We start from the raw sequence: 25,389 nt of genomic DNA on the forward strand, positions 1-25,389 counted from the left end.
CTGGTAGGCAAATATGCGAGTCAACATACTAATTACTATTTTTTTATGTTGGTGGAAAGGCATTGGTTTGATATTCTTCTTGTGTGTCTGAAATCTTGGAGATCTTTCGGAGGGATTCCCAAAGGGTTAAGGATTTGTGCAAGCTGATGCTTTTATGTTTGTGAACCATACTGGCAGGCTGCACAAGTCTGAAGCAAAAATTGTACAGCCATCGGAGACTAATTCTGTCTAAATCTTTGTAGAAAGGCAGAGAACAGAAATGCCGTCAACTTCACAGCCATTGCTCTGGGCTCTAGGTTGACCGGCGCTGCTTGCTGAGGATGGGTTTCCTCGAGGACCCTCCACGCCTCTGCTATTGCGCGTGAGCAAGCCCTGCTCCATCCTCTTTGGACATGGAAAGCTCCAGTGCTTCCTCCAGCACGTCGAGATCTCCCACCTGTGATTTGGGTTCCCTGCATAGGACCTCTGCATGCTCCAGAAGAATGAGATGCATCCCTGAGCCGGGCTGTTTGCTGCACTCCCAAGTTGCAAACTCCCAAGTTTTGTCATTTTTTTTCCCCCAAGGTGAAACCACAACATTTGTTTGGACATAATGATGAACAGAGGGAATCAGCACCGTCCACCCTCCGGTCATTGGTTTTGTTGGCAGTACAGGAGGTGTGGGATTCTCACGTGTGTTTCTATCCTAATTTGTATCATTTGTATTCGTTGTTGAACCTCAGACACAACTGCACATGTGAGGACTGACCTGATTTACGCTTGACTGTTCATTTAATTTATTGGTATGTTGAAAACAGGTAGCCTCCAATTTTGTAGAAGACAGAAGGATGTTCTGGTAGGATTTCTACATTTGACTTTTAATCCTCCTTTGCGTACTCTTTGTGGGACAAAGATAATTCTAGGCATGATTTCAGCCTTTCTTGTTAACTTAAAATTAAAATTTTGCTGTATTATTCTCTGGAAGGGCTGGGCCTTTGATGACAGATTAGTTCTTTGGCCAAGAAAAACAAGTTCTTTCAGAACTGCTGTGTGCGAAGAGGATAAACTTGACTTTTTTTCCTTTCTTTTTGCCATTTCTCAACACATTTGTGGGGAGTGCCGAGGAACACAAGGCAAATGGCTTTGATGCTGAAGTAGGCAGGGTTGGGGTGCTCTCCTTACCTTTCCTTCTGCTTGTAAGATCTGCATGCATGTCTACCCCTTCCATTGACTGGGAAATGCCATTTCTGGATTTAATTAGGTGATCCATTGCTTACCGGTTCTGTAAAACAGGAATTTTAAACTGTGTTCAGGGTGTTGAATTGATTTCAGGGTGATTAAAAATGTATGAAGTGGGTACAGTGAATATTTTTCCTCTGGCGTTTCTTCATGTTTATTAATTGGTGTGTATAGAGCAGAAAGGAAAATCATACTTGACTGGGAGAAGAATGAGCTCTGACTTGTGTAGACTCTTGTTATTTTTATGTTTAAATGCATAATTTTTGTACAGGAATACTTCCAAACAGCTTGCTGAATTTCTCAGTGTTGGAAGCTGTTTGAGTTCCAGCACTTTGGTTGATCAACGATGGCTAATTCACCATCTTTGTAATAAATTAACTCATGGACTTTCTCAAAGTCATAGGAAGTGTAAAACCCCTAAGGAAATGAGGGACAAGTTTTCTTGTTTGGGGATTGAGGGAGAAGGAAGCAGAGGGGTTTGGGGTGAGATCTGGGTTATTTATAAGCGTGTGCAATAGCCATAGGCTGTATTTGGGTGGTTCTTCTGCCAACGGCAGCACCGTTGGACGATGGGCATGGAGGTCACCCCACGGCACTCACCTATGGATGAACGCGGATTGCTGTGCAAAATAGGTCTTGGTAGACAGAAGTGTGGTTGGCATAAACCCGTGTTTCAAGACAAAAGACTCTTTTCTTTTTAGTGTTAGAAATGGAGGCATAGTAAAGCTCCTTTGAAGAAAATAATTTATAACATCTCATTACAGATGCTTGTAGGCTCAGCTGGTTTGGAGATTGGTCCAACTGATGTCAACCATTCAAGGACTTTCACAGAAACTTCGGGGAACGTCCTTCACCCCTTGTTTTGTAACTGTTTGTATCAGATTTTACACGCTTTTGAGTTTCCCCATGTTGTAAATAAACAGAATAGTCTTAGATCTTAAAAGCAAACAAACCCCATGTTATGTTTTCCTGAATGACCCCATTGTGTGCCTTTTAATCCTACGTGCTCAGTTAGTACATGGAACTGGTTTATGCTCTGCCTCATTTCTTGGCTACAATATTGATTTTGTTTTTCCCTGTAGTGGAAAAGAAATAAAAAGATTAAATGACTAGGGCTGAAGAGGGCTGGAGAAAACGTGTATAAGGCAGAGAAGAAAAAAAAAACATAGGTGGAAAAAAAGATGGCCTTGGAAACATGTTTTGAAGGGGAAAGTACTCCATTTAAAGAAAATAAAAGGTGAATGGAGAATTTTCTTGTGTGTTGATTACTTCTGTAGAGTATTGGCACGTAATCTGAAATTCTTCACTCACTTGGGGAAGAAATAAGCTTTATTTTTAAGCATGAGCCCTACCAAAGCTCTGTCCTACATAGTGTGTAGACAAATTCTAACCAGTGATTTGGGCTTTTAAAATATATATTCAGTATTAAAATTGGTGAATGTGGTTTTTTTGCCTTGTGTTATTTCTTAGTCTGTCTATATCATAGAATGAAACTCTTTTTTTAGTGGCTTTGTCGATTTATAGCGTGTTTCTAAGCCATCTTCTTTTTCTTTGTTCTAGCCATGGTCGTATTGGTTTACACCATTTAAACCTTCTTTTCCTATATGCTCCCTTTACTTACGTATGTTTTCTTATACGTTCCCTTTACTTCGCTGCTGAACGACAAGGAGCCTCTGTATGGGCAGTCAAAGATCACGTTGGCCATCTCGGCATCGTCTCTGTGGCACTTCGGTTCTTCATGCCTCTAGGTCACATTGCCAAGTCACACCTGATTTGCCATACATCAAATCTTAAACTTATTTAGGCCTCATCGCTTTCCAAACCCCCGTAATTATTCCTCCCTCCCCATAACTATTTCTGGATGTCCAGTTTGCTCTGCTGAGAAAGCTGCTGATGTGGATGGTGTTCCTACTACGAAGCCCCTCTACCGAGAGGTTATTTTAGGGACCTCCCTCCCCTTGTTTCCAATCTAGCGCACCTCCTTTCACGAAGCCATGGTGTCTCTCTTCCAATGGTAGCAATTGTGGAAAAAATATTAGATCAGTTTTTAAAATCCTTCCTTCTGGAGGTGAAGAGCACCGGCATCGGTTGGCAGAAGTCCGTCGGCAGTCGCTAAATGGGTCAGTGATTCTCTGCAGAGCACTTTGGGAACCTCTGCCATGGGCACCGTGGAGCTGGAGTGTGACCTTGTCACTGTGCGAATTTGAGATGGGGGTTGTTCAGAAAACAAAATGAAAATATCTCCTAGCACTGAAATCCCACGCCTGCTCAGAATCTCTCAGTTGTAAGTAAAAATCTCACTGAGACTAAAATAAATGGCTTTTTCTGCATATTTTTTCTGCCATTTGCAGTTCAAATTCATATCCTTGCTTGTTTTTCTCTGTGCATACTTGCACACCACACATTCAATACCTCTTAAATCCCCAGGTGCTTCAATTAAATTATTGAAAATAAGCTCCAATACTGCCTCATGATCTGTTGAAAACCCTTAATATTTGCTGTCTTCCCCCCCCCCCCCCCCTTTCTTTTTTGTCTGGCACAGCAAATAAGTGGTTAGATACTTGTTATATTTTTGCAGTCTGAAGGTAATAAATTAAAATTTTGTGGCTTGACTTCTGGAAACATGTTTGTAGATTAAATATTGAATTTTTCTCCTCTCCTGGTGCACAATTATTTTTTACACTCTGTGCAGTCAATGCGATACAGTGCAGAGGTCTGTACATACAGAAACATGATCTGGTACGGGGTCGTAAAAGGCTTTTATAAGCTTCAGAAATTGTTCCCCGGTTTGTACCAGATCTGTAAATTACCAAGTCTATTTTTCTACTGTGCTTTATACCTAACATCTTAGTTTTAGTTTAATGGGGATCAGCTTTCCCAAAGTGGCGTGATTGAGCTCTGGCTTGTTAATCTGTTTTGCTATTCTGTTTGCGTTAGATTTAGCCTCGTCTGAAACCGGAATCAGGAGTTGCTTATATGCAGACGCATTCGTATACTTATTTTAAAGTGCGTGTGCCTGCCTTTCCCTCTCCCTGCGCTTGCTGGCATTCGGCCTCATTTCATCTAATGCAGTACTGGGCTAGAATTTTAATGTCTCTGCGGCCAGCGATGATTTATTAGATCCCAAAGCCCTGGCTCAGAGTGCAGGAAGAAAATATTGCATCAGTGAGCTGGTTTGGCACTGCTCAAATAAATGAGTCCTGAAAGACTCTTTAGTGTTACGGCTTTTTTTTCCTTCCCCTCCCCTTACCCCCACCGGTTCTTCCCCCGTCCCCGACCCCTGAGTTTCTGCTGATGTTGAGAAGCGTTCGTTTCCTTGCAGGAATTGCCATCTCCGGGTCTTTTTATGATAAACACGTTTGTCAACAGCCTGGTCATATAAAGCCCTTTGAATCCCTGCGGTCGCTTCGCATGAGGCCGAGAAGGAGCTGTAATCCTCAAGTTGGGAAAAAAAATGAAGTTTTTGTGGCAGGGCACAAGATTGGGCTCCTGGTGATGAACCAGTGGTGCTGGGGAGGTAATGCAGCATCACCGTGGACGGGGGAGATGTCCTCGTGGTCCTTGTTCTGTCCGGCACGGCTCTGTGCTTGGCACCAATCTGGGGCGGCACGCTGCTGGAGCAGCCCTGTGGGTCATTGCGGCTCGGAGCTGAGCTCTCCGGGGGGGGATATTTTACCTACTGTAGGTTTTCAGAGACTTTGGAGATGGTTTCTCCATTGAGCTTATAGCATCCAATAAATCTTTGTTTAGCTGGGAAGAAAATTGTGCTGCTGCTTGAAACGTCCCTGCAGGTCAAGGCACGAGGAGTTATGTGTTATCTGTCACCTTTTTTTTTTCTCTTGTATGTGCTGATGGAGAGGTGATTTAATTTTCTAAGTATGTTCTGCCTCCTTCACAGGACAGCAATGAGAACAGTAAACATCGACGTTGTCATTGCTCTGCCACTGAAGGGAATGGGTTTTGGCCATCTCTCTCGCTGTGCTCCTGGCCACCCTACCACCATGTCGCTGTGGTGGGCTCCTCCGTGGGGTGGCCACTCTGCTTGTGATTTAAAGTAAAGCATAAAGGAGCTAATCCCACTGGTTACAGATAAGCTGGCTGCGTCTGCTGCTGGTGTTGGTTCTAATGATGCTCCTTGCGTCACCAGCTGAAGGTAGGTGTTGGGTGGAGATGATCAGTCTCCCATGGGCAGAGAGGGATGTAAGAGTTGCATTAGGTGGGCAAAGCTAGCCGCTGTCCACTGCTTGTCCGAAATGCTGGGGACACTTCTTGCGTCTGTATCGGAGCCTGTCATGGAATGACAGAACGGTTTGGGTTAGAAGGGACCTTTGAAGATCATCTGGTCCAACCCCCTGCCATGGGCAGGAACATCTTCAACCAGATCAGGTTGCTCAAAGTCCCGTCCAGCCTGGCCTTAAGTGTTTCCAGGGATGGGGCATCCACAACTTCTCTAGGCAACCTGTGCAAGTGTCTCACCACCGTCATCGTAAAAAATTTCTTCCTTATGTCCAATCTAAACCTGCCTTCTTTCAGTTTAAAGCTGTTGCCGCTTGTCCTGTCACTACAGGCCCTGGAAAAATGTCTGTCCCCATCTTTCTTATAAGCCCCCTTTAAGTACTGGAAGGCTGCTGTAAGGTCTCCCCGGAGCCTTCTCTTCTCCAGGCTGAACAACCCCAACTCTCTCAGCCTTTCTCCATAGCAGCGTTGGCGTTCCAGCCCTCTCGCCATTTTGGTGGCCCTCCTCTGGACCTGCTCTAACAAGTCCATGTCTTTCCTGTGCTGGGGTCCTGTCTTAGCACTGATCCGGGGAAAAAACCCCAGCACTTTAATATTCCAGAAAAGAGCAGCAGCCTGTGACCACCACCCCAGTGCTGGCCATGCTCACGTCTGAAGCTGGTCCCCAACGGGTCCCTTCTAGAGTGCTGTCAGCCCAGCAGCCTTTCCCTTGGGGCACGTCTAATTTGTTTCACTTCATAAACAAGATAATTTTGAATCTTACGAAAAAGAAGAATAAAGAAGAAATCAGGCTGAAAAGCTGAGCTCTCAGAAGACTTGAGTTGTGGGCAACAGTTATTGCATGTGAGGGTTGGAGGGAGAAGTACAAGAATGAAACCCTGGAGTAATGACCGGTGGAGACCTTTGTAACTCATAGTTAAGAAATTCTCTTTAGTATGTAATCAAAGGCAGCTTCCACCTTATGCTTGATTTGTTCCCACCCATTTACACTCAAAAATGATGTTGCTGTCTCTCATTATTAGAAACCTAATGTATTGCAGAGAAGAGCATCCATCTTAGGGATAAGATGTTGTCGATTTTGGTGGCATTCCCAGGAGATGCAAAGCACATGATAATTGTAAATGAAATCAGGTAGGGGGAAAAACTGATTTTAACAGCCAAACAATGAATTGTTTCATTCAGAGAGATATGAGTGTGTATGCATCTGAACTTCTGTTTACCTTGTTTCTTCTTATTTCCAATTAGTAACTATTTCTTGAGGTGAAGACTATTCTGTGCTGTGTGTTGAAGGTGTGGGTAAAGACGTGTACAGTTTAGGCATTCTGTTGCCAGAATAGTTTTTCTCTCCCTTCAAAACAGTTAAGGAGACAGTAGTATAATTAACTGTCATAGTAATTCCAGGGTGAACAGAGCAATTTTTCATAAGCGAAGACACAATAATGATTATGTAGTCTTTAGACAAGGCATGGTTTGTTTTGAGCCTGTTAATATAATTTACGGTCTAGGACTGCTGGACTCAGACTTACGGTGCGCATCTACAGCATCTCATTGAATGCATGAGCAGTAGGTTGGTGACTCTCAGGTCTCTTACGGCCATCTGAGACAAATTCAGATCTTAGGTGGGGGGATCATTCTTTGCAATTACTCATCTCTTTCTATTGGCTTCAGAGAGTTTAGGATAACAGTGGTTCTCATTCAGGGTCCTCAGTTTGGCGCTTGACCTTTGGTACATGCATTTGAACCTGGTTTGTCTCTTCTCCTCCAGCCCCTGACCCCAAGGTGCAGTGCGTTAAATTGTAAAATTAGTGGTTGATGTCTCCCTGTCTGATGGGAAGGAGAGAGCAGAAATGCGTTTCTGCTTCTGTGTCCAAGCAAACGCTTGAAGGTCAGTGCTGCTAACAAGCTTCAAGTGATGGAGGGTACAAGAGGGTCCATGTGTGTTACACTCTGTATTTGATATCGGTTTCCAAAGATGGTGGGAGTTGTCCATGTCATGCAGCTTGTTGCAACGTCTCTAGCAAAATGCAAGTGAGACACGTAGAAGGGGAAGGTGACTTAACTAAAAAAAAAACCCAACATGTGCCTCATCTCCCTCTTGCTTATTCTGTCATACTCGCACGCTCACAACACCAAGATGAATGTATTTGCAGAGTCTGCCAGGACCACATGTACGCCGGATGGAGAAGGTATGCAGCCGTCAAGTCCTCATCGTATCTCTTGGGTCCCTCTTCACTGGCAAAGACAAGCTGATTTTTGGATGTGCCATTTGTGCCCTTTAGGAATTGACAGTGATTGAGATCTTTCTCCTCTTCATCCTGTCTCGCCTCTTGTCAGTCATTAGTCAACATTGCTGATTTATTTACTGCCCCTTTTTCCCCTCTATCTGGAGGTCTTACGGCTCTTGTCCTTTTTTTTTCCCCTAGTTTGGGTGTCTTGAGAAACTGGACATAGTGTGCTCTGATATTAGTGACCTGCTGACACACATGCCACCAACACGTGCTTTTCTCTTAACTGTTCTTCTGCCATTTCTTCAACAAAAAGCTGCATTATTCTCTCTGGCAGCCATGGGAATGCCTCCACCGAGATAAAATAAAATCTTAAAAATGCTGAAACTAGTGAAAATAAATGATAAGGAGTGTAAAAACGAGTGGCTGATGACAGGTATGTATGAAGGATAACGCTAGTCGAGTTCCCGCTCCCGTTGCAGGGAGGAGAGTCCACGGGCATGGGGCTGACGCTCACTTTCCAGTTTTCCCAGTGTTCCCATGCCAAAAACCACTTGCCAAAATGCAGGGACTCCAGGTAAAGAGGGAAGAGCTGGCATCAGCATGGCCTCACTTGGTTGGTGGGATTAGTTTGTCTCCATTAAAACAATAAATCATTCACATTGCTGCTTCCTTGAATGCTAGTGATGCTTCTGCTGGAGTGGTTGGCCCAAGTGACCTGCCTCTCCCTGCTAACGTTTCTGCTACTTCTCCCATGGTAAAGATAACGTTATCTAAGCACTAAAAGGCAGAGGAGAGTGTCTCCCTCAAAAAGGCATCATGCATCTCCCCATGCATTTTCATCTCTGGGTTCTTTTCTATCCTATCGGTGCTTTGGTTTGGCTGTAGAGTTTTTTAATTTTGTTTTTAACCAGACAGTGCATTATCCCTCCCTTGCTTCTCCCCAGCTCTCTGGTTCCTTAAAGGCTGTAATGTGTAATTCTCCCATCGTGGATGTTAGACTCGTTATGAATAAAGATTAAGTGGAAGCGGAATGCTTTCCCATTAATTTAAAACTTTGGTTATCATGACAACAGGTTACAACTCTCTTCATTGCCATGACAATCTCCTGCAAAATTGTTAAAATGTCGTCTTATAGTTATTTTTAGTTTGTCCTCTATTCCCATGGAGACCAAGTTTTACTTGAAGTGTTTGATGCTTTGTGCTTGGAGCCTTTAATGAGCCTCACAGAAGTATGTAAGTCAGTAAAGGCAGAGACCTCTGAGGTCAACCGATCCCTCTGTCAGCCGTTGCAAGAATGGTCTGTACAGTATGCTTTTCTACTGCTTTGTTGTATTATGTGCACTTTTTTTTTTTTTGTTATCTTCTCTTGTGTGATTTTTAACATTTACATTTGCTGTAGTGCCTGAGCACTTGTATTCTTCTTTGCATATGACCCTATTTGTTGCATTAAATTCTGTCTGAAAACTTCAGATTCTGCACAGGACACTGGAAAAAAAAAATCTACAAGGGAAAAAGAAAAACTACATAAGACTGTCAACAGGACGCTTAAATTGGTAATGTGTTTTTAGTTGCTATGTAGTTGGTTTGGGGAAGAAAAATTGCACAGAAATGAAGTTTTCTCTCTGTCTTTCTAACAGTTTACAAAGGAAGTTTTACTGGAGTAACATTTGCTCAATCAGCTAAAAATTTACTAGCTTATCATTAAACAATATTACAAATTACCTCAGTTATAAAAGGCAGTAAAACTACTTTGTGAGCCACCCTCTTTCCTGTGCTTTTATTTTCTCCCCAAGTAGCCGGTTCATGTGATCCATGGGAGTCTCCCCCTCATCACTTGGAATTAGAAATTAAAAGTAATAAAGAATGAATAGCAGAAAAACAGGTTGCATCCATTGGACTGTTTCCCAAAAGCTGGACAAGGCTGACTGTCAACTACTATTTATGTATGAAGTATTTATCTTGCTGCTTCTTCAGTGGGTGTGAGCATGGCTAATCCAAAATAAAAAATGGCAAAACTGAGGTGGCATCACCACTTGTGCTGCACTGGAGAGGGTTAGCAGAGAGGTGACGCCATGGATTAATCCAGGTTTCTTTACATTTAGGCACTTGCTCTTAAAATTTAAAAAAAGGACACCTTATAGTATACTGTTGTCTATCCAGTCCTGATTCAGATCATTCGAACATCATGTTTCTTTGGAAAAAGAGTATTTCTGTAGGCAGCTGGCGTTGGCTTGATCCATCCCTTGGTGGTGCTGCTGCGATGGTTGGGTTTTCTCTGCAGGGCTCCACAAACAGCACAGCAGACCAAAGCCTCCTGTCTGTGTGTAATTCCGTGCCCTCTTCCACTTTATTGCCTGTGGGTTTATATTTTTGAGGAATATCTAGTGCTATCTGCCTCAGCCTGGAAGTCTTTCTTGAAGGTGGCTGAGACTCTGTAGGCACTTCATTTCTATTCATCACACCTTGAGTAAATGGGTTTTTGCTGTACTTGGGAATTTTTTCCACGTCTAATAACTATTACAGTTTTTAGGTAGTTTCTTGATAGCCGCCTTAAATTGTTGCATCTTTAATACTAGCCTAACTCTTAGCTCTGCCTTTGGTATGCGTACAGCCTTTAAGGACTTGTAGACATTGATCAGTATCCCGTAAAAGACTTTTTACGAGGGCCTGCAGTGGCAGGACAAGGGGCAACGGCTTTAAACTGAAGGAGGGCAGGTTTAGGTTGGACATAAGGAATAAATCCTTTACTATGAGGGAGGTGAGGCACTGGCAGAGGTTGCTCAGAGAGGTGGTTGATGCCCCATCCCTGGCAGTGTCCAAGGCCAGGCTGGATGGGGCTTTGAGCAACCTGGTCTGGTGGAAGGTGTCCCTGCCCATGGCAGGGGGTTGGACTAGATGATCTTTAAATGTCCTTTCCAACCCAAACCATTCTGTGATTCTATGATATTGTCACTTAGCCAAACTACACGTTTCGCTATCTTAATCTTTCCCCCAAAATCAGACCTTCTGGCACTATAATCCTTTTAGGTGCTTTTCACTAATTTTCCCGCAGGTTGGCTTTATTGGGATGGGGTTGGATCCCTAACAAACCGTGCTTGGAGGTGTTTGTGCTGGCAGAAAACTGGGTCATCCAGAGTTTCTTGTGACGAAGCTGGTGTTGGTCAGTGCTCCTGTTTCTTGAAGTAAAACTGGTTGTTTTAAGAGATGGTGCAAATATACAGATAATATTTCTATAATAATTTTAGGCCTCTCTAGCTCAGGAGCTTATCATTGATTCTAAAAAGCTCTTTTGAAATGGTGTAAAATCTTTCCCTCTCTGGGATAATTAAATCCTTTTGCTGTTTAAGGTCACTCTGAATCTTTTTACAACCAGTAAGAGTGATCAGAACGGTTTTTTAATGCTTCTTGCTTGCAGAGTCTTGATATTCATCAGAGTCCTTTTGCTTTCTGGTGTGTCTGATTTTGCATTTTCCATGCAGAATCAAAATATAACATGATTTCTCTATAAATCAGCCCTCATATCTAACGTTGTATCATTATTTTGGTAGCAGGATTTCCTGGGAAGGTTAATGGCTCAGTTCTGCTTTTCAGTTACGAGGGGTAGTTATGAAATATGGTTGATTTTTGTAGCACTAACTGTAGCGATCAAGATTTTATCCTGATGTTGCTCAGCATTCTGCAAGATGCAAAGAAGATATAGGCCTGATGCTGAGAATATAGCACCCAAATGAAATAATTTATAAATCTCTGATAATTTTTTTTGTACCACTACTTGTAGAGGACATTGTGTAATTACACTGGTATTACTCACGTGGTAAATTGTGTTGATTGTAATGTGCGTGGCTGTATCTAAGTGTTTCTGTAGAATTTTGTACGCATGCCATACTCAGAATAATTTCTTTGCCTTTTTTGTGTGTGTTTAAAAGGGCATTTAGCTTTCCTCAATAGCAATTGTTACTATAATGGCTGTTATCATTAGCAGTGAAGGATATACCTAATATATTTTACGCAAATTATTAATAATACTGCTGATAGTTTTCATATTGAGTGAGTTCTGTTGCTTGGGTTTTTTGTTTCTTTTTACATTATTTAGAGCAGAATAGACTATTTCAGTTGGAAGGGACCTACAGTGATCATCTAGTCCAACTGCCTGACCAATTCAGAGCTGACCAAGTTAAAGTGTGTTATTAAGGGCGTTGTTACTTGATTTTTTTAATTTGCATTTCTGTGACCAGTGAATTAATTTTATGAGACACGTTGGTTAAGAAAATACACCATGATCTGTGCTTTCTCTAAGCTTGGGACCAGCAACTACAGTGAAGTGCAATGAGAAATCTCCAGGCACAGAAAAATGGAGTTTCCTTCCTCTTGCACTTAGCAGGTACGGAAAAGGCAAGAGGTAACATATTGTTTTGGAATGGAGGGGGAATTTTTCAGATTTCCCTATTGGCATTCATCTTATTTAAATCAGCGCAAATAAAAATTAAGTCTATTCAGTTCCTTTAGTAATATGAGGAAGGAGACTTTTCTGTATCAAAGGGTATTGTCATCGTAAGCCAAGGCTGATGAGATGGTAAAACTGCAGAGGTTGTTAGAAAAGTCCCAGTCTGGCAAAGTAGAGTCATGCCTGGCTTGCAGCAAGGGTGCGGCTGCTGGCAGCAGAGTTCGCTTGCACCAAAAACAGGGTCAGGAGAGGAGTTTGGGTTCAGGCTGCCTGAGATGAAGAGATATGAGGAATCCTCTTGTAGGGTAGATTCAGACTAGATGTAAGGAAGAAATGTTTTACGCTGAGGGTAGCGAAACCCTGGCCCAGGTTGCCCAGAGAGGTGGTCGATGCCCCATCCCTGGGAACGTTCGAGGTCAGGTTGGACGGGGCTCTGAGCAACCTGATCTGGTTGAAGATGTCCCTGCCCAGGACTAGATGACCTTGAAAGGTCCCTTCCAACCCAAACCATTCTGTGATTCTGTGATTTCTCCTTAATGTAGATTCCACTCCAATGACTTTTGGAGTAAACAAAGAGATAAAAAAAAGCTGCATAAAATCCTTGCATCTCCAGGAGATTTTCCCTCTGTGATTACACGCTCGCCCCAAGAAACACTGACAGTTGCTTGGAGAATGGGCTTGTAAAGCCTTTTTAGAAATGTAAACTCTCTGCAGCTATTTCCAATATTTCTTGTTAAAAAAAAAAAAACCACAAGTAATGTGCAAGAGCTTCATTCTATTGGTAAATAAGAATGGCAAACAGCTCCAGGCAGCTGGTGCATTTTTTCCTTGGATGCCAAAGAAGTCGTCCCAAGCAGGAATCTGTTCTTAAATATTTCTTTTTACTATAATAAACAAATCTTTGAAGCCTTGAGATCAAGGAGCAAGCAAAAATGTAGAACAATAACTTATGAAAGTATGATGTTGTTTGTGCCCCTCAAAAATATTGCTGGTATTTATTATAGTAATCTTGTGATAACATGGGGATTTTTTCCATTTAACTGTGGCCTACTTCTGTTGCTGGTTGGGTTCCTGGCTTCTTCTCAGCAGTGACAGTTTTAGATCCTGTCTGTGTAAGGGCATTTTATTGTACTCTGGTTTGAACATACATTATCAAGATAGGTCTTGAGTCCAGAGCCTTAAATTTCCTCTTCTCAAGCACTGAATGTATTTTCTTGCAGGATGAATGCCTGGCCCTGAATTATCAGGAGCATTTCTTTCCTGTGCTTCCATCTGAGCTCCTTTCTAGTGCAGTGTCTGCTCCTCGTCCGTTGAAGCACCTCAGCTGAATTTCCAAGGATCTCTTTCTACCTCTAGCTTTGTTCTTCAGGCTCCTCGACGTGTGTCTTTGAGATTCACCTTCTCCATCAACTTAGGAGGCTTTGTCACCTCTTGTCCTTCAGAGGTTCTTCTTTGTCCCACCTCCAGCTGTCTGTGGGGTCCCTGCTGGGGTATGTCCCCGCTCGCTTTTTGCTTCTGTTGCAGAAAACATTATCAATAGATACAAATTTAGCTGCTACCTTTGAATTGAATATTTGCAGATCTTCCTTTCTTCTTAGACTTGTTTATTCTTGATCACTGCAAAATCCAACCTTTCTCATCTGTCTTTCTGTGTGCCTGGAACTCAGGATCTTTTTCTCACAACAGTTTTTACGTCTCTTGTTCTTCTTTCTGAATTCCCATGGAAAGCACTTAAGTGCTTAATCTGCCATCAGAGCTGATAAACTTGAGTTCATCTTTAACCCAAGACTTTATTAAGCAAGCCAGCTTGCTTCTCTCCTCGTTTCTCATTTTGTTCTGAAGAGTTGAATAGAATAGAACAGAATAGAACAGAACAGAATAGAATAGAATATTTCAGTTTGAAGGGACTGACAATGATCATCTAGTCCAACTGCCTGACCAATTCAGGACTGACCAAAAGTTAAAGCAAATTATTAAGGACACTGTCCAAATGCCTCTTAAACACTGACAGGCTTGGGGCATTGAACGCCCCTCTAGGAAGCCTGTTCCAGGGTTTGACCAGCTTAAATAAAAGAACTGTGACTTGGTTTTCTCACCCTTTTATGATATTTTAGCAAAATTACAGCAGATCAAATTTCCAGCTTGAGGAGACATTTCCCATCCTTGATTTTAACTGAATTTGAGATAAGGTCTCCCAGAGCTTGCTGAAGAGCCTTAGAATGGGGGGGGGGGGGGGGTTGGGGCAACATTTTCACTTTATTTTTAGAAGGCGAAATTTCTTCTTGCAGTGGGGAGATACAAGCTGGTCTTAATCACCAAATGTGTTGTTCCTAGTGTAGTATTTTGATGAGATGAACAAGGGCAGCTTACACAGCCTTGGGGTACATATTAAAAAAACAGAGCTGGGGAAATAAATGCAGGACTAATGATGGTAGATGAAGCTTTTCAGCTCTACATCATCAGTTCAGCTGCCATCCAGGCAGTTGCTGGGACGTGAAGATTATCAGACAAGTGGTTGTTGGCCTGTGTGAACTGAGTGGGTGGTGTTTGGAGCTTCTATTTTTTTTACTAAAACAGGAAGGGACCCTGTATTCATGTGAAAAAAGTATTCAGTATCGTAGTCTGGTATAAAAGAGCAAAGGGAACTAGTGTGTGAGACTGGTATGAAGCAAGCAAAGGGAAATTCAGGAGGCATTTGCTGTCAGCTCGGTACCAAATGCTGCCAGCCACTGACTCAGCGAATGCACCGCGATTGATTATCCACCGACTTGCCCACTTGTTTGCCTTCCAGCTCTTATATTAACCAATAGTTAAATCATCCCTAGCAGCCCCTGGGGCTTCCTTGACTAATTGACCGCTCAAGGTGGTCCAGGTGGTTCTCTGCAGGTCCATCTGGCAGCAACTTGAACCCATCTGGCCCCACTTTGGCCTTGGAGAAACCTCTCCTGCTTCCCCCAGGAAGTTTATCCCAAAATTTTTGCTTTCAGAAGTGTTTAAGAAACAAAGCAAGATACTGTAACTACCAGTAAGTCCTGTCTGTCAGTTGTTTATAGGACAGACTGAATGACTTCTGCTGCAAAATAGTGCATGACTTTTTTATCACGCACAACAAAAAGTGGGAGCAAACGTCATCTATTGGAAGAGCCCGACTCACATATATTTAGGAAGAGTAACATGTGGTCCTAGGGAACTTGGTTGTTAAAGGCAGGGCATGTCATCCTGCACTTCTGTATCCACCCTTGCCAAGCGGGAAGACTTGTCATTCTCCAGGATGGGGAGATTTGGTGGATGGCATGACTTCTAATGCTGTTGACAAATGGTATGAGTTGCATAGTATTTGGCAAAGTTAGATTTTTTTTTTTATTATTATTCCTTAGTTTTAGAGAAATTTTTTTGTTTTGCTCTTGCTCCTGGTGTAAATCAATAAGCTTCATAGGGAGGTGTCTCCAGATACTTGCATGCATCTCTGTGCGTACAAACTCTGTACTGTTGATGTCCTCGCTGTACTTATTCAATTACTAAATACAAGCCTTTGCTTTCCTGCACTGTCAATCCAACGCATTTTATCAGCAGAATGAAGGTCATTTCAATCCTTCAGGTGAACAGAAGACCCGCCTGCCTTTTAAAATCAATACTTGTGGCAAGATTATTTTTAGAAAGGGAAGGTCAAGCCCTGAGCCCGAACACCTTGCAACAGCGGCAGAGTTCAGGTTTAGTCCCTGCCGTTGCTGCCTGGGGCTGGGATGATGCTCCTCCGTGCGGTGCCCAACGTGACCCCCCCGGTGAGGACCGCTGGGTTTCCTTCCAGCATCACCATCGTTGTGCCTGAGTCCCTGTGGCTAATATGTACAGAAAGCAGATTTATTCAGCTCATTTGCTGCCCCTGTATAATCATTCTTAGCTCTGCATTAATGTGCTGAGCAAGTAAAACTAGTTAATGAGAAGGGAAGAAAGGAATCTTTTTTGTAGGTCTAATGCTCTTGTTCCTGGAAGCGGAGGGGAGTAATTAGCATTCCAACCGAGGAACCAGTTACTATGGCAGTGCGTATTGATGAAACGCGGTTGATACAGGTGAGCTAATTCAAACCAGCCGAAGGCCATATGTTTAGCTCTGTCTTTGTTATATAACAAATTTTGAGGTCTTGAAAAAAAAAAATTTCTGAGTAGAAATGACCTTCAAGGAATGGTTAAAATAAGAAAGCCGCTGGCCTTTTTGTTACTGGCACACAAACTCATTAGTTACATAAACACGACGAAGGTTTTTAATCTCCTTTTGAAGTTATTTGCATATTTATTGGGACTTACTGTGCCTTTTTATTTGGGATTCCACTGATCCGAAAGTGGAGGACACACACGGCTGCAAAACCCACCACGTTTCCCTGAAGTTCTTATCAAGCTAGGTTATTAGTCCTTGAGGTGGGACAAAATGGTAGAATTCAGTTTTGCTGTGAAATCAATAAACCAGGAATTACTTAGTATTTCTATGCAGGTTTTTTTTTTGTTGAATATTTGATCTTCAGATTATTATTTTTTTTTCCCTGTATTCCTTGTTACTATCTTAAAGCAGAAAATCTTTGGGGCATTGAAATTCATTTTACTACAGGGAAGAAAACACGGGATTTCAGCCTTGCTGAGTGGCAAGCGACCATCATAATTAGATTTATCAACAAAAATGGTATCTCAAAGAGCTCTATTGAGGCAAATGTTTCTTCACACTCAGAGAAGGGGTTTGGAGAAGCGGTACTTAATTTTGCCCGTTGCTTTGTCATTAGCACCGTTACTAGATTCCACTTTTGTAGGACGGTTTCATGACTGAAGGCTAAGCAGGAGCCAAGATTTCCCCACTCCATTGCGCTCCAGCAGTGCTGGTTCTCCTTGCTCAGCCTGGATGGAGGCAGTGAGTACATAGTACCAGTTTGGCATGCTCCATGTCATATAGCCAACTTCTCTCAGTTATATCACAGCCGTACACATTACCTGTGCAGGTATAAATGGTATCATGTTAACTGTGGCTTCTGAAAGTTGAAGTCATGTTGAAAAAAACCCACCAAACCAAAGGCGTTGCTCCCCGGATATATTTTAGTTAGCCACATATTGCCAGGATGGAAATTCTATAGGCTACAGGTTGAAGAAGGTACTATGGGCAGCAAGGAGTGTAATAATTAAATTGCACAATGCACCTGAATGTGGGCTACTGCGGTGATTAATTTTAAATGCTGTCCTGTAATTATAATCAAACTATATTCTCTGCAGAAACCTTTGTGCACAAGCAGCAAGGAGCTGTTATGCATTATTGACTTTGGAGTAGCTGGAAGAAATTCAAAACATCTTCATATAAATTACATTTTGGTCATGGTCTGCTCATCCACGCTGGCTTTGCAGGCACAAGTTCCCCCTCCTCGAATGCAGCTCCTGGCTATAACGCAGCCTCTCTGCCGCATTTTGTCAGCACACCTTTTCTGTTTCCTATCCCCACCGAGGAGGTTTCCTGCAGGACATCAGCAACGCAGTTGGGGTTCCTCACCCCCCCATCCCCACTTAGATCCCATCAGAGGCGCACCCACTGTGTGCTCTCCAGGAGCATCTAGCCCCAGGTCCCTAAATTCGGCCCATAGCTGATGGAGATGAAGAGAGACTTCAGTGCTGTGCTGGGAAGCTCTTTCCCTGCCTCCCCCCAAGCCTGGCATGGGCTGCAGCTTTGATGAAACTTGTACTTGGTCTTATTGAGCCACTGCTTCTCCTAGTTTTTTTCTCAGGGTTATGCTGCTACTGGTGCTTTTTGCTGCCTTCTTTCCTTTTGTAGTATTTCTGTTTTACCCCAGTTAAGGCAAAAAGTAATTAGGGGGAAAAATGAATTCAGTAGCTACCCAATGTGTTGTGTTTTTTTTTTTTTTTTGCTGTGTAGCTCCATCAGCAGAAGGGCTGCCAGAAAGGGGATGTGGAGAGGGGGAGCAGCAAACTGCACCAAGGATGCACCTTGGCGATAGTCCTGCTGTAACCTAAGCGTCTTGACCGATACCATATTTCAAAGCTTTAGCTTCTGGGGATACACTCACTTGTACGCTGCCTTGGCTGCTTTTAAATTTTCATTTTACTCACTTGCTTGGCTGTACCACACACTGACGGAAACCTGGAGGGGATTCCTGGAGCGTGTTCCCTAGTCCTGAAAAAGTTGGGTACCCTCCAGCCAGCGACGTGAGCATCAGCTTGTTCTCACCGAGCCGAAGGGATGCTCACTGCTGTGTTGTGGTTATCTCGGTAACGCAGCCCTCTCTCTTCCACGTTCTGTTTTTCAAAGTGAGGGCATCCTCACATCTACATCCCTCTCTCCCCACGTCTTATGCTGGTGCTGGGATCATGTCAGCATCAAAGTGCCACTTCCACTCGGCATCCAAAGTGCCACTGCTTTTCTTACTGAAACATCCCCGCATGTTTATCGAGTACCTTTTGTCATCCTTCAGACTTTTCTTTATTGTTTTCTTAGGTAAGAAAAAGAAACTGGTGCAGGCTCTGGCATGTGTTGATCTGGGCAAGTGTTCCTAATAAAACTTTCATAATGTTGCGCTCTTTTACGAGTAAAATGGTGGCCCGTGCATTTTTACGAGCCGTGCTGTACTAGTCGTCGCAGAAAATATATGCTTATTTAATGTGTCGCAATAAAGAGCCCTTTATAGAGTGGGGTTTTTTATAGTTTATTCATCTCTATTTATGTAGAATCCCCTTGAGAATCCACGAGACTTTTGCTTATTCAATGTTTCTTGGCTGTTTTGCCACGTGTCTCCCATTAAGGGGTTATTGCAAGGTACTTAATATTTATTTATTTGATAAGCATTGCCAGGACCTTTGCTGTTATAATAATATCCTCTATCTTGTTGCAGCAGCTTGTTGATGCTGGTGGATGAATGTCGTTGTGGTAGGGTTTTATCGCTGGGGAAGGGAGATGGGGAGGGTTGCAACAAGCCCTTTGACAGGCTGGTGTGTCATCAGATTTAAAACCCATGTCCTATGGTTAAACCACACTTTTAAGCCTCGTCGTGCTTAGCAGGTCCTGCTTTTTGGTGCTGCAGGACTCTGCTGCACTGGGCAGAGGATCAGATGAAAGCACTGTCATTAATGTGTGCCCTGTACAACACATTTTTGCCGTTTTGGAATAAAACTCCACACTTCTGTTATGGATGAACCATATTAATTTACTTTTAGAAAACGTTTGCCTGACTTTTAAGTGTTTTCCTCTTTTTTTAATCATTGGCTAATTTATTACAGAAGCTTAAGTAGATGTCAGAACCGTATTTGATTTAAAGCAGGCTTGCAGACTTAGTGCATATCATAAAAAATTAGATGTTTATAGATCCTCTTCTGTTTGACTAGAATACACCTAGCTTTCTGGGGTAGACGCGTGCTATGCCTAAGCCCAAGGCTTTAGAGATAAAACATGACACTAGGATGCCTGACTAATCTCATAGAGGGATGCTGCTGTGATAAGATAACGAACTTGTTGTGGTCATTGGAAATGGTTATTATTGTTAGGAGGAGGGACATTGCAGGGCACAGACTGCCAAAAGCACCCGATAACGTCCTGCAAGCGTGGCATCTAAGGCTCCTGTCCCGCTGGCACGTTCCAGGCTTTTCTGTGCATATAGGAGGATAAATTAACGTTTCTAATTACCACATGATAAAAACCCCAAAGCTCAGCTATGTTATCCTAGATTTCATTCCTCCAAAGCCTCACATTCTTGGCGGAGCGATTCCCTGCAAGGGCAGGTGGGGCATTTTCAGGAGGCTTTCTTTGCAAGCAATTAATGATTTCAGGGAAATCAGTAGGAGCTGTTAGTGGGACAACACACATTTCTGTCCTTTCCTATAGCACCTATACAACAGTTTCAGGGGGCTTAGAATCTCCTGGTAGCTGTGCCTTCTGCTCTGCAGGTATTATTCAGGAGCTGTAAGCCTCCAGTGCCATACCCGTGCTACAAGATTGGCAGCCTCCTTAGCTTTTAATCCTGTAGACTTTTTTTTTTTTTCCTTCTCTGCTTATGTATTTATGTGACCCTTTATAAATACTGTATAAAACACCGATTTTTTTCTGTTGAACAAATAGTCAGGATTCTATTAAAGAACAGGGCACGACATCATTTTAAAAATTAAGTAGAGCGTTACAAATTGGCTTTCTTCCTTTAAAAACATTTCAGGTGTATTCATCAGGATGTGAAAAAACAAGGAAAATGTATCACAGTGTAAAAAAGAAAGAAATCTTTGCAGTCACGATGATTTTGGGAAGAAAGAAAAGATAATTTTATTGGGGCAAATAAAACTGTTTTTATTCCAGTTTGGGACTTGGATAGCCAGTGTCTGTAGTTATTCTGCCCAGAGGGTTTAGGAAAATCCCTCTCCATCAGTCCTTAAGCACTGTTTCAGCAGCTTTTCCAGGGCTTCCTCGAGGTCTCAGCTCTGGGCTTGGGTTCCTGCATCACCCCATTTTGTCCCCATTCTTCACTCTCAGTTCTGCCTAGTTCTTCTCCTGCCTCTTCAGCCGGGGCTGTGGCAGTGATGTTACGTTTAATTTGGCAAACAAACTGAAAACATAAAAATAATTCCATTCAGTTTGAATAATAATTAAAATTTATTCTTCTCCAAACACCCCATTTGCCTGCCAGCCAGTCTGGTTGCATTTAATACAAATTATTTCATTCAACCCAAAATGTTTAATTTCAATCATTTATGAGAAAATTAAAGGAAACAAAGAGCGAAGAGAGGTGCTAATTTTCCCCTGCAACCCAGTAGTCTCAGGGTTAGGATTTTTTTGTGGGGTATGGAAGAACCAGCTTCAGTTCTGTCCGAGAAGGTTTGAACCTGTATGCTCTCATTTCAAGAGTGATCACAAGGCTTAAGGATATTTTGGGATGCTTTTCCTGTTTATTTATAATCCTGCTTCATTTTGTGTTAACACTGGAATGGGACCAGAGTCCAAATCAATGTCCAGCAGGTTCAGTCCTCAATATATTTTTCTAGTTGAAATTGTCTCATAAATTTGAAGGAGAGTCACCGAATAATTCAGGTTGGAAAGGAGCTCTGGAAGTCATCAGGTCCAGCTTGAGTCAGGTTGCTCAGAGCCTTGTCCGGTTGACAGAAGTTAATGAAATGTTTGTGAATGATTGAAGCCACATGCTTTGGCAGGTTTGCAAGTTTTGCTGAAAAAAGTTCTCCCGACTCTGTTGCCAGGTTTTGAAAGGACAGGACCTTCAGAGGATCCAGGATGTTGTAAAGCACTCACTCCTGGAGGCTGGAAGGATGACAGAGCTTGGAGTGAGCGTAGTTCAAGGGAGAGATGGGGAACAGGAAAGCTAAAGGCTTTAGCTAGGATACATGCATTTTCATATACCTTAGCTAGCAGGTGCGGTATGTATGGCGTGCGCGAGATGCCTGGCCAAGATGAGCCTATGCTTCTGGGGTCGAGGCTGGCTGGAGACTCTTGCCATGGAAGTCCATTGCAGGGGCTTTCTCTTAGCTGTTACCTGTGTGGATTATTTTAGATTATTCTTAGTGCTGACTTGATGCCCTGGCAGCTCGAAGACTTTATTAGAACAGAATAGACTATTTCAGCTGGAAGGGACCTACAACGATCATCTAGTCCAATTGCCTGACCAATTCGGGTTTGACCAAAAGTTAAGGCGTGTTGTTAAGGGCATTGTCCAAATGCCTCTTAAACGCTGACAGGCTTGGGGCATTGACCACTTCTCTAGGAAGCCTGTTCCAGGGTTTGACCGCCCTGTCCGAGTCCTTTTTTATCTTAATATACTGTTGGGCTTGTCTTACCTCAACTGCACATTGAGCAGTGACTTTCCTCCATCTCTCTTTCTAGATGCTGAGGCAGTGTGTGCAAAAATGTTCATTTTATTGCTGGGTTTTGGTTTTGGTTTTTTTTCCTCTGATAGCGCTTGAGCCCTGCAGTGCTTTGGCTGGGGCTGACTTCAGAGAGTAGGGAATAAGTTGGGCACAGTGGAAATCAAACAGCAGCACCTCAAAACCTGGCCCCATTATCTCCTCCCTGGGAGGACCAAAATCTTCCTCTTAGTCCTTACAGGCTTTCATGGAAAATTTTATGGAAAGATTCAGCATCCTTTGCTGTACTACCAGTCTGAACGCTGGATTTCTTGATTTTTTTTTTTGTGTGTTGTTTTGGTTTTTTTCAAAATTTACAGGATCTGTGGACACAAAGCTTTTGCAGCTGGTGCTGCTTTGTCAGTGGATTTCCACATCCTCCCAAATTCAGGATGATGAGTCACCCAGCAGAAACAGGAAAGGAGTAGCAGTGCCGTCTCATCCAAAACACGTCCCTATTCATACTGATGCCTTATGATGCTGCACGTTATGTGTGATGAACATTACATTGTTTTGTTTTCCTAGAATGTGCAATTAGCGGAGGTATAAAAAGCTGGTGCTGCTCACAGGTTCTTTGATAGCAGGATGCGAGAATAACAGCTGAGAGAAGGCGAGAAAAGCAGGAGGTTCTCCTAGAGACGTCTTGGCTCTTCTGAGTTGGGACCCATCTCTGCTTTCCAGCAGAGTGCTCTTCTTATGAGACCATTGCCCAACATTTTTTCTAACTTAACTCAGTCCAAGGCACATTTTATGGTTAATAGGGCAAATACGTATCAGTTAGCAAAAGTTCAGCTCAGTTTTCTTCCTGGAAAGCTGGCTTGGTCTTGCAGTTGAGCTTATCTGTACTTTAATTTCCTAATAAATTACATTCTTCATAGGAAGCAAAGTGTGAATCAAAGAAAGCAGATGATGATCATATTATCTCCCTGTATTGTCTATCCCAAGTAAAAGGCTAAAGCGGTGCACTGTGATATTCTGTCTTCCATTAAATGTTGCACAAATTAAGAAGAATAATTAGGAAGTGCAGTCTGCTTCTGTTAAAAACTCACATCCAGTGAGTAGTGAACATGTCCTTGTCAAGTCATAGTTTTTCCTTCCTCGCCTGTGTATATTCCCCTTATTCTCTAACTTTATTTTCACATGGTAAAATGGAAAAGGTAATAAACAAAAAAACCTGTCTGATTTCACCCTGGAACAAGTGTATACTGATGCACACTGGTGGGATCTTTAGTTTTCTCACCAGACTTCGGCTACATATTCAATTTATTGCATGCGTACAGCTCAACCTGGGGAAGCAAAGACCTTGAATATTCATAGAATAAGTCCTTCTAACGTCCTGAACTTGCATACCTAATCAGGTGATATATTTACTTTCTTAATCCCTCTTGACCTCCTTCCATATGTAGATTACACAATTGGAAAGCATATATTTCAGCACTGGATAGGAGATCCAGCTGATTACTCTTACAGTAATTGCAGTGCCTCTTCCCAAAATTTCTTGAAAAAATCCTCAATCTTAAGTCTCACTTGGCCGTGCTATGCCCTTGACCACTAATAAATTACTTTTAGCCCATTTCTGTTTCTTTTGAAAGGAATGTGCATCTACATTTTCTTTAATCTCCTGAAAGCCTGCACAAATTACACCAAAAGGCTCTTTGGAAAATTGCTTGAAAGCATTTTCAAACAGGTAAGGTACCAACTCAACGATCACACTAATCTTTTGGAGCACTTTCCTTTGAATTCTTTTGTGAAACATTGAGGGGCTGTTCCAGTCAGTTTCCCTAGACATCCCTAATGCCATATTTTATTTAATATGACCAAATGGCACTCCTTGTTTTATGTAAAGAAATCTAGTTGACCTGGAGGAAGGGTCTCAAAAGCAAACCGGTCTTTTGAAAGTCATAGGGATGAGAACATGAATAATAATAAAATGAATAATGTCGTCACTTCCTTTTCTGGAACTTTCAGTTTATTCTATGCCTTTATAGTCAAAATTATGGTGATATTCTTTAGCGTTGATTTTATTCAAATAGCACTGATTGGGTTTCTCTCCTGTTGTGATTTTAATCCAGGTTGGTTTGTTGATTTGTGTCTTGCCCCTTTGGGACTGCTTGGTTTATGGCAGGAGACTTGTCAAGTTCTTCTGTCCTTGCAAATGTGCCTGATGGTGGTTGGGGAGCAGACCAGGGATTTTGGAGAAGACCTGTCATTTTGCCTTGCATTGGTCTTCGCTTAGGAAGACGCTCAAGCTCAAATGCATCCCTATTCAGTTAAAAATACAGCATGGGCTTAATTGTTTTGCCATACAAGAGCATTTGTTCTTTTTGGACGTGAATTACGAGAGCAAACTCTTTCCCTCTGTTCAACTCATGTAAGTATGATACTTTGATTAGGGCTTAATAATCAGAAAACCACCCTAAAACCAGAATGTGTTTCAGAATAAATGGCTAGTACAGGTTATGTATGGCAGCCCTGGAAGCTGTCGTGTGTTTGTCAGTGCAGGACATCTCAGGGCCAGGAGCCCCTCTCATCTAGAGATGAGAGGAGAGCCCACAACTGGTTTTTATCCCTGTTCTGTTTCCTACCTCCCACTTGTGTTGTGTTTAATGCTGTGTTTTAGATAGGACCATGACCAGCAATGGGGCTGGTGGATCTTGCCTAGCCCTTCTCAGTACTTACGCTATGATGGAGCAGCTGGCTGAAGAATTTCCAGCTCTTGGGTTTCACCACCCTTTCTGCTGAACGTCATATTCATCAGGAAGGGCTGGGCTCCATATTGTTCCTCAAATGAAACTTAAAAATTAAAATATCTACTCAAAATCATGGTAAATGTATATTCAGCTTAGTGTCCTATAAATAAATTTTTAAAAAAGGGGCCAAAATTATGTCAGCTAAGGACCTAGATTGATCTCATCTGTCTTTAGGGGGTGTCAGTATAGAGGGTCTACATGTGAGCCCCTCACCACAGGCTCTTGGTGGAGAGAAACAGGGATTTCTTGAGTGTTACTCAGCTCAGCAAATGTAGAACTGCTCTGAGTTGCAGTGAATCCCTTCACCCATAAAATGTGTTGGAGATAAAGGTGTGTGAACCTCTGTATAATAACTGATCGTAGACCTCTATGATGATATTTAACTTGGCAAGCCTGTTCCTCAGTGCTAATTTTAACAAGAAAAAAACAAAACAAAACAAAACAAACCCTGCAAAAAGATGCACAGGAGACAAAATAATTGTGGGGCTATCAGTGCATGTTGAGATTTGGACTAAAAATGCCGCGTCTCAAGCTACTTCAGGCAAGGTTTTGCTGTCATGGAAAATGAATTCAGCACTGACACTGATTTTATTATACACTCCAATAAAAGAGGTTATTGAGTTACATAGGTTAT

At 42.5% G+C, this 25,389-nt stretch overlaps 1 protein-coding gene across 5 annotated transcripts in view; it reads left to right on the plus strand.

The window, feature by feature from the left end:
- The window catches only part of FAM168A (family with sequence similarity 168 member A), a 203,646-nt gene that overhangs the window by 109,868 nt on the left and 68,389 nt on the right, over nucleotides 1–25,389 (plus strand). Inside the window, exon 1 of one of the 5 annotated variants that reach the window (XM_052812265.1) lies at nucleotides 3,401–3,502. The exons of the other annotated variants lie outside the window; for them this stretch is intronic. The gene's annotated coding sequence lies outside the window, so the exon portion shown is untranslated. Of the gene's footprint in view, nucleotides 1–3,400; nucleotides 3,503–25,389 lie in introns of those variants that run through there. 5 annotated transcript variants of the gene reach the window in all.

The sequence above is a fragment of the Harpia harpyja genome, chromosome 17 (assembly GCF_026419915.1).
Source record: "Harpia harpyja isolate bHarHar1 chromosome 17, bHarHar1 primary haplotype, whole genome shotgun sequence".
NCBI classification, from domain to species: Eukaryota; Metazoa; Chordata; class Aves; order Accipitriformes; family Accipitridae; genus Harpia; species Harpia harpyja.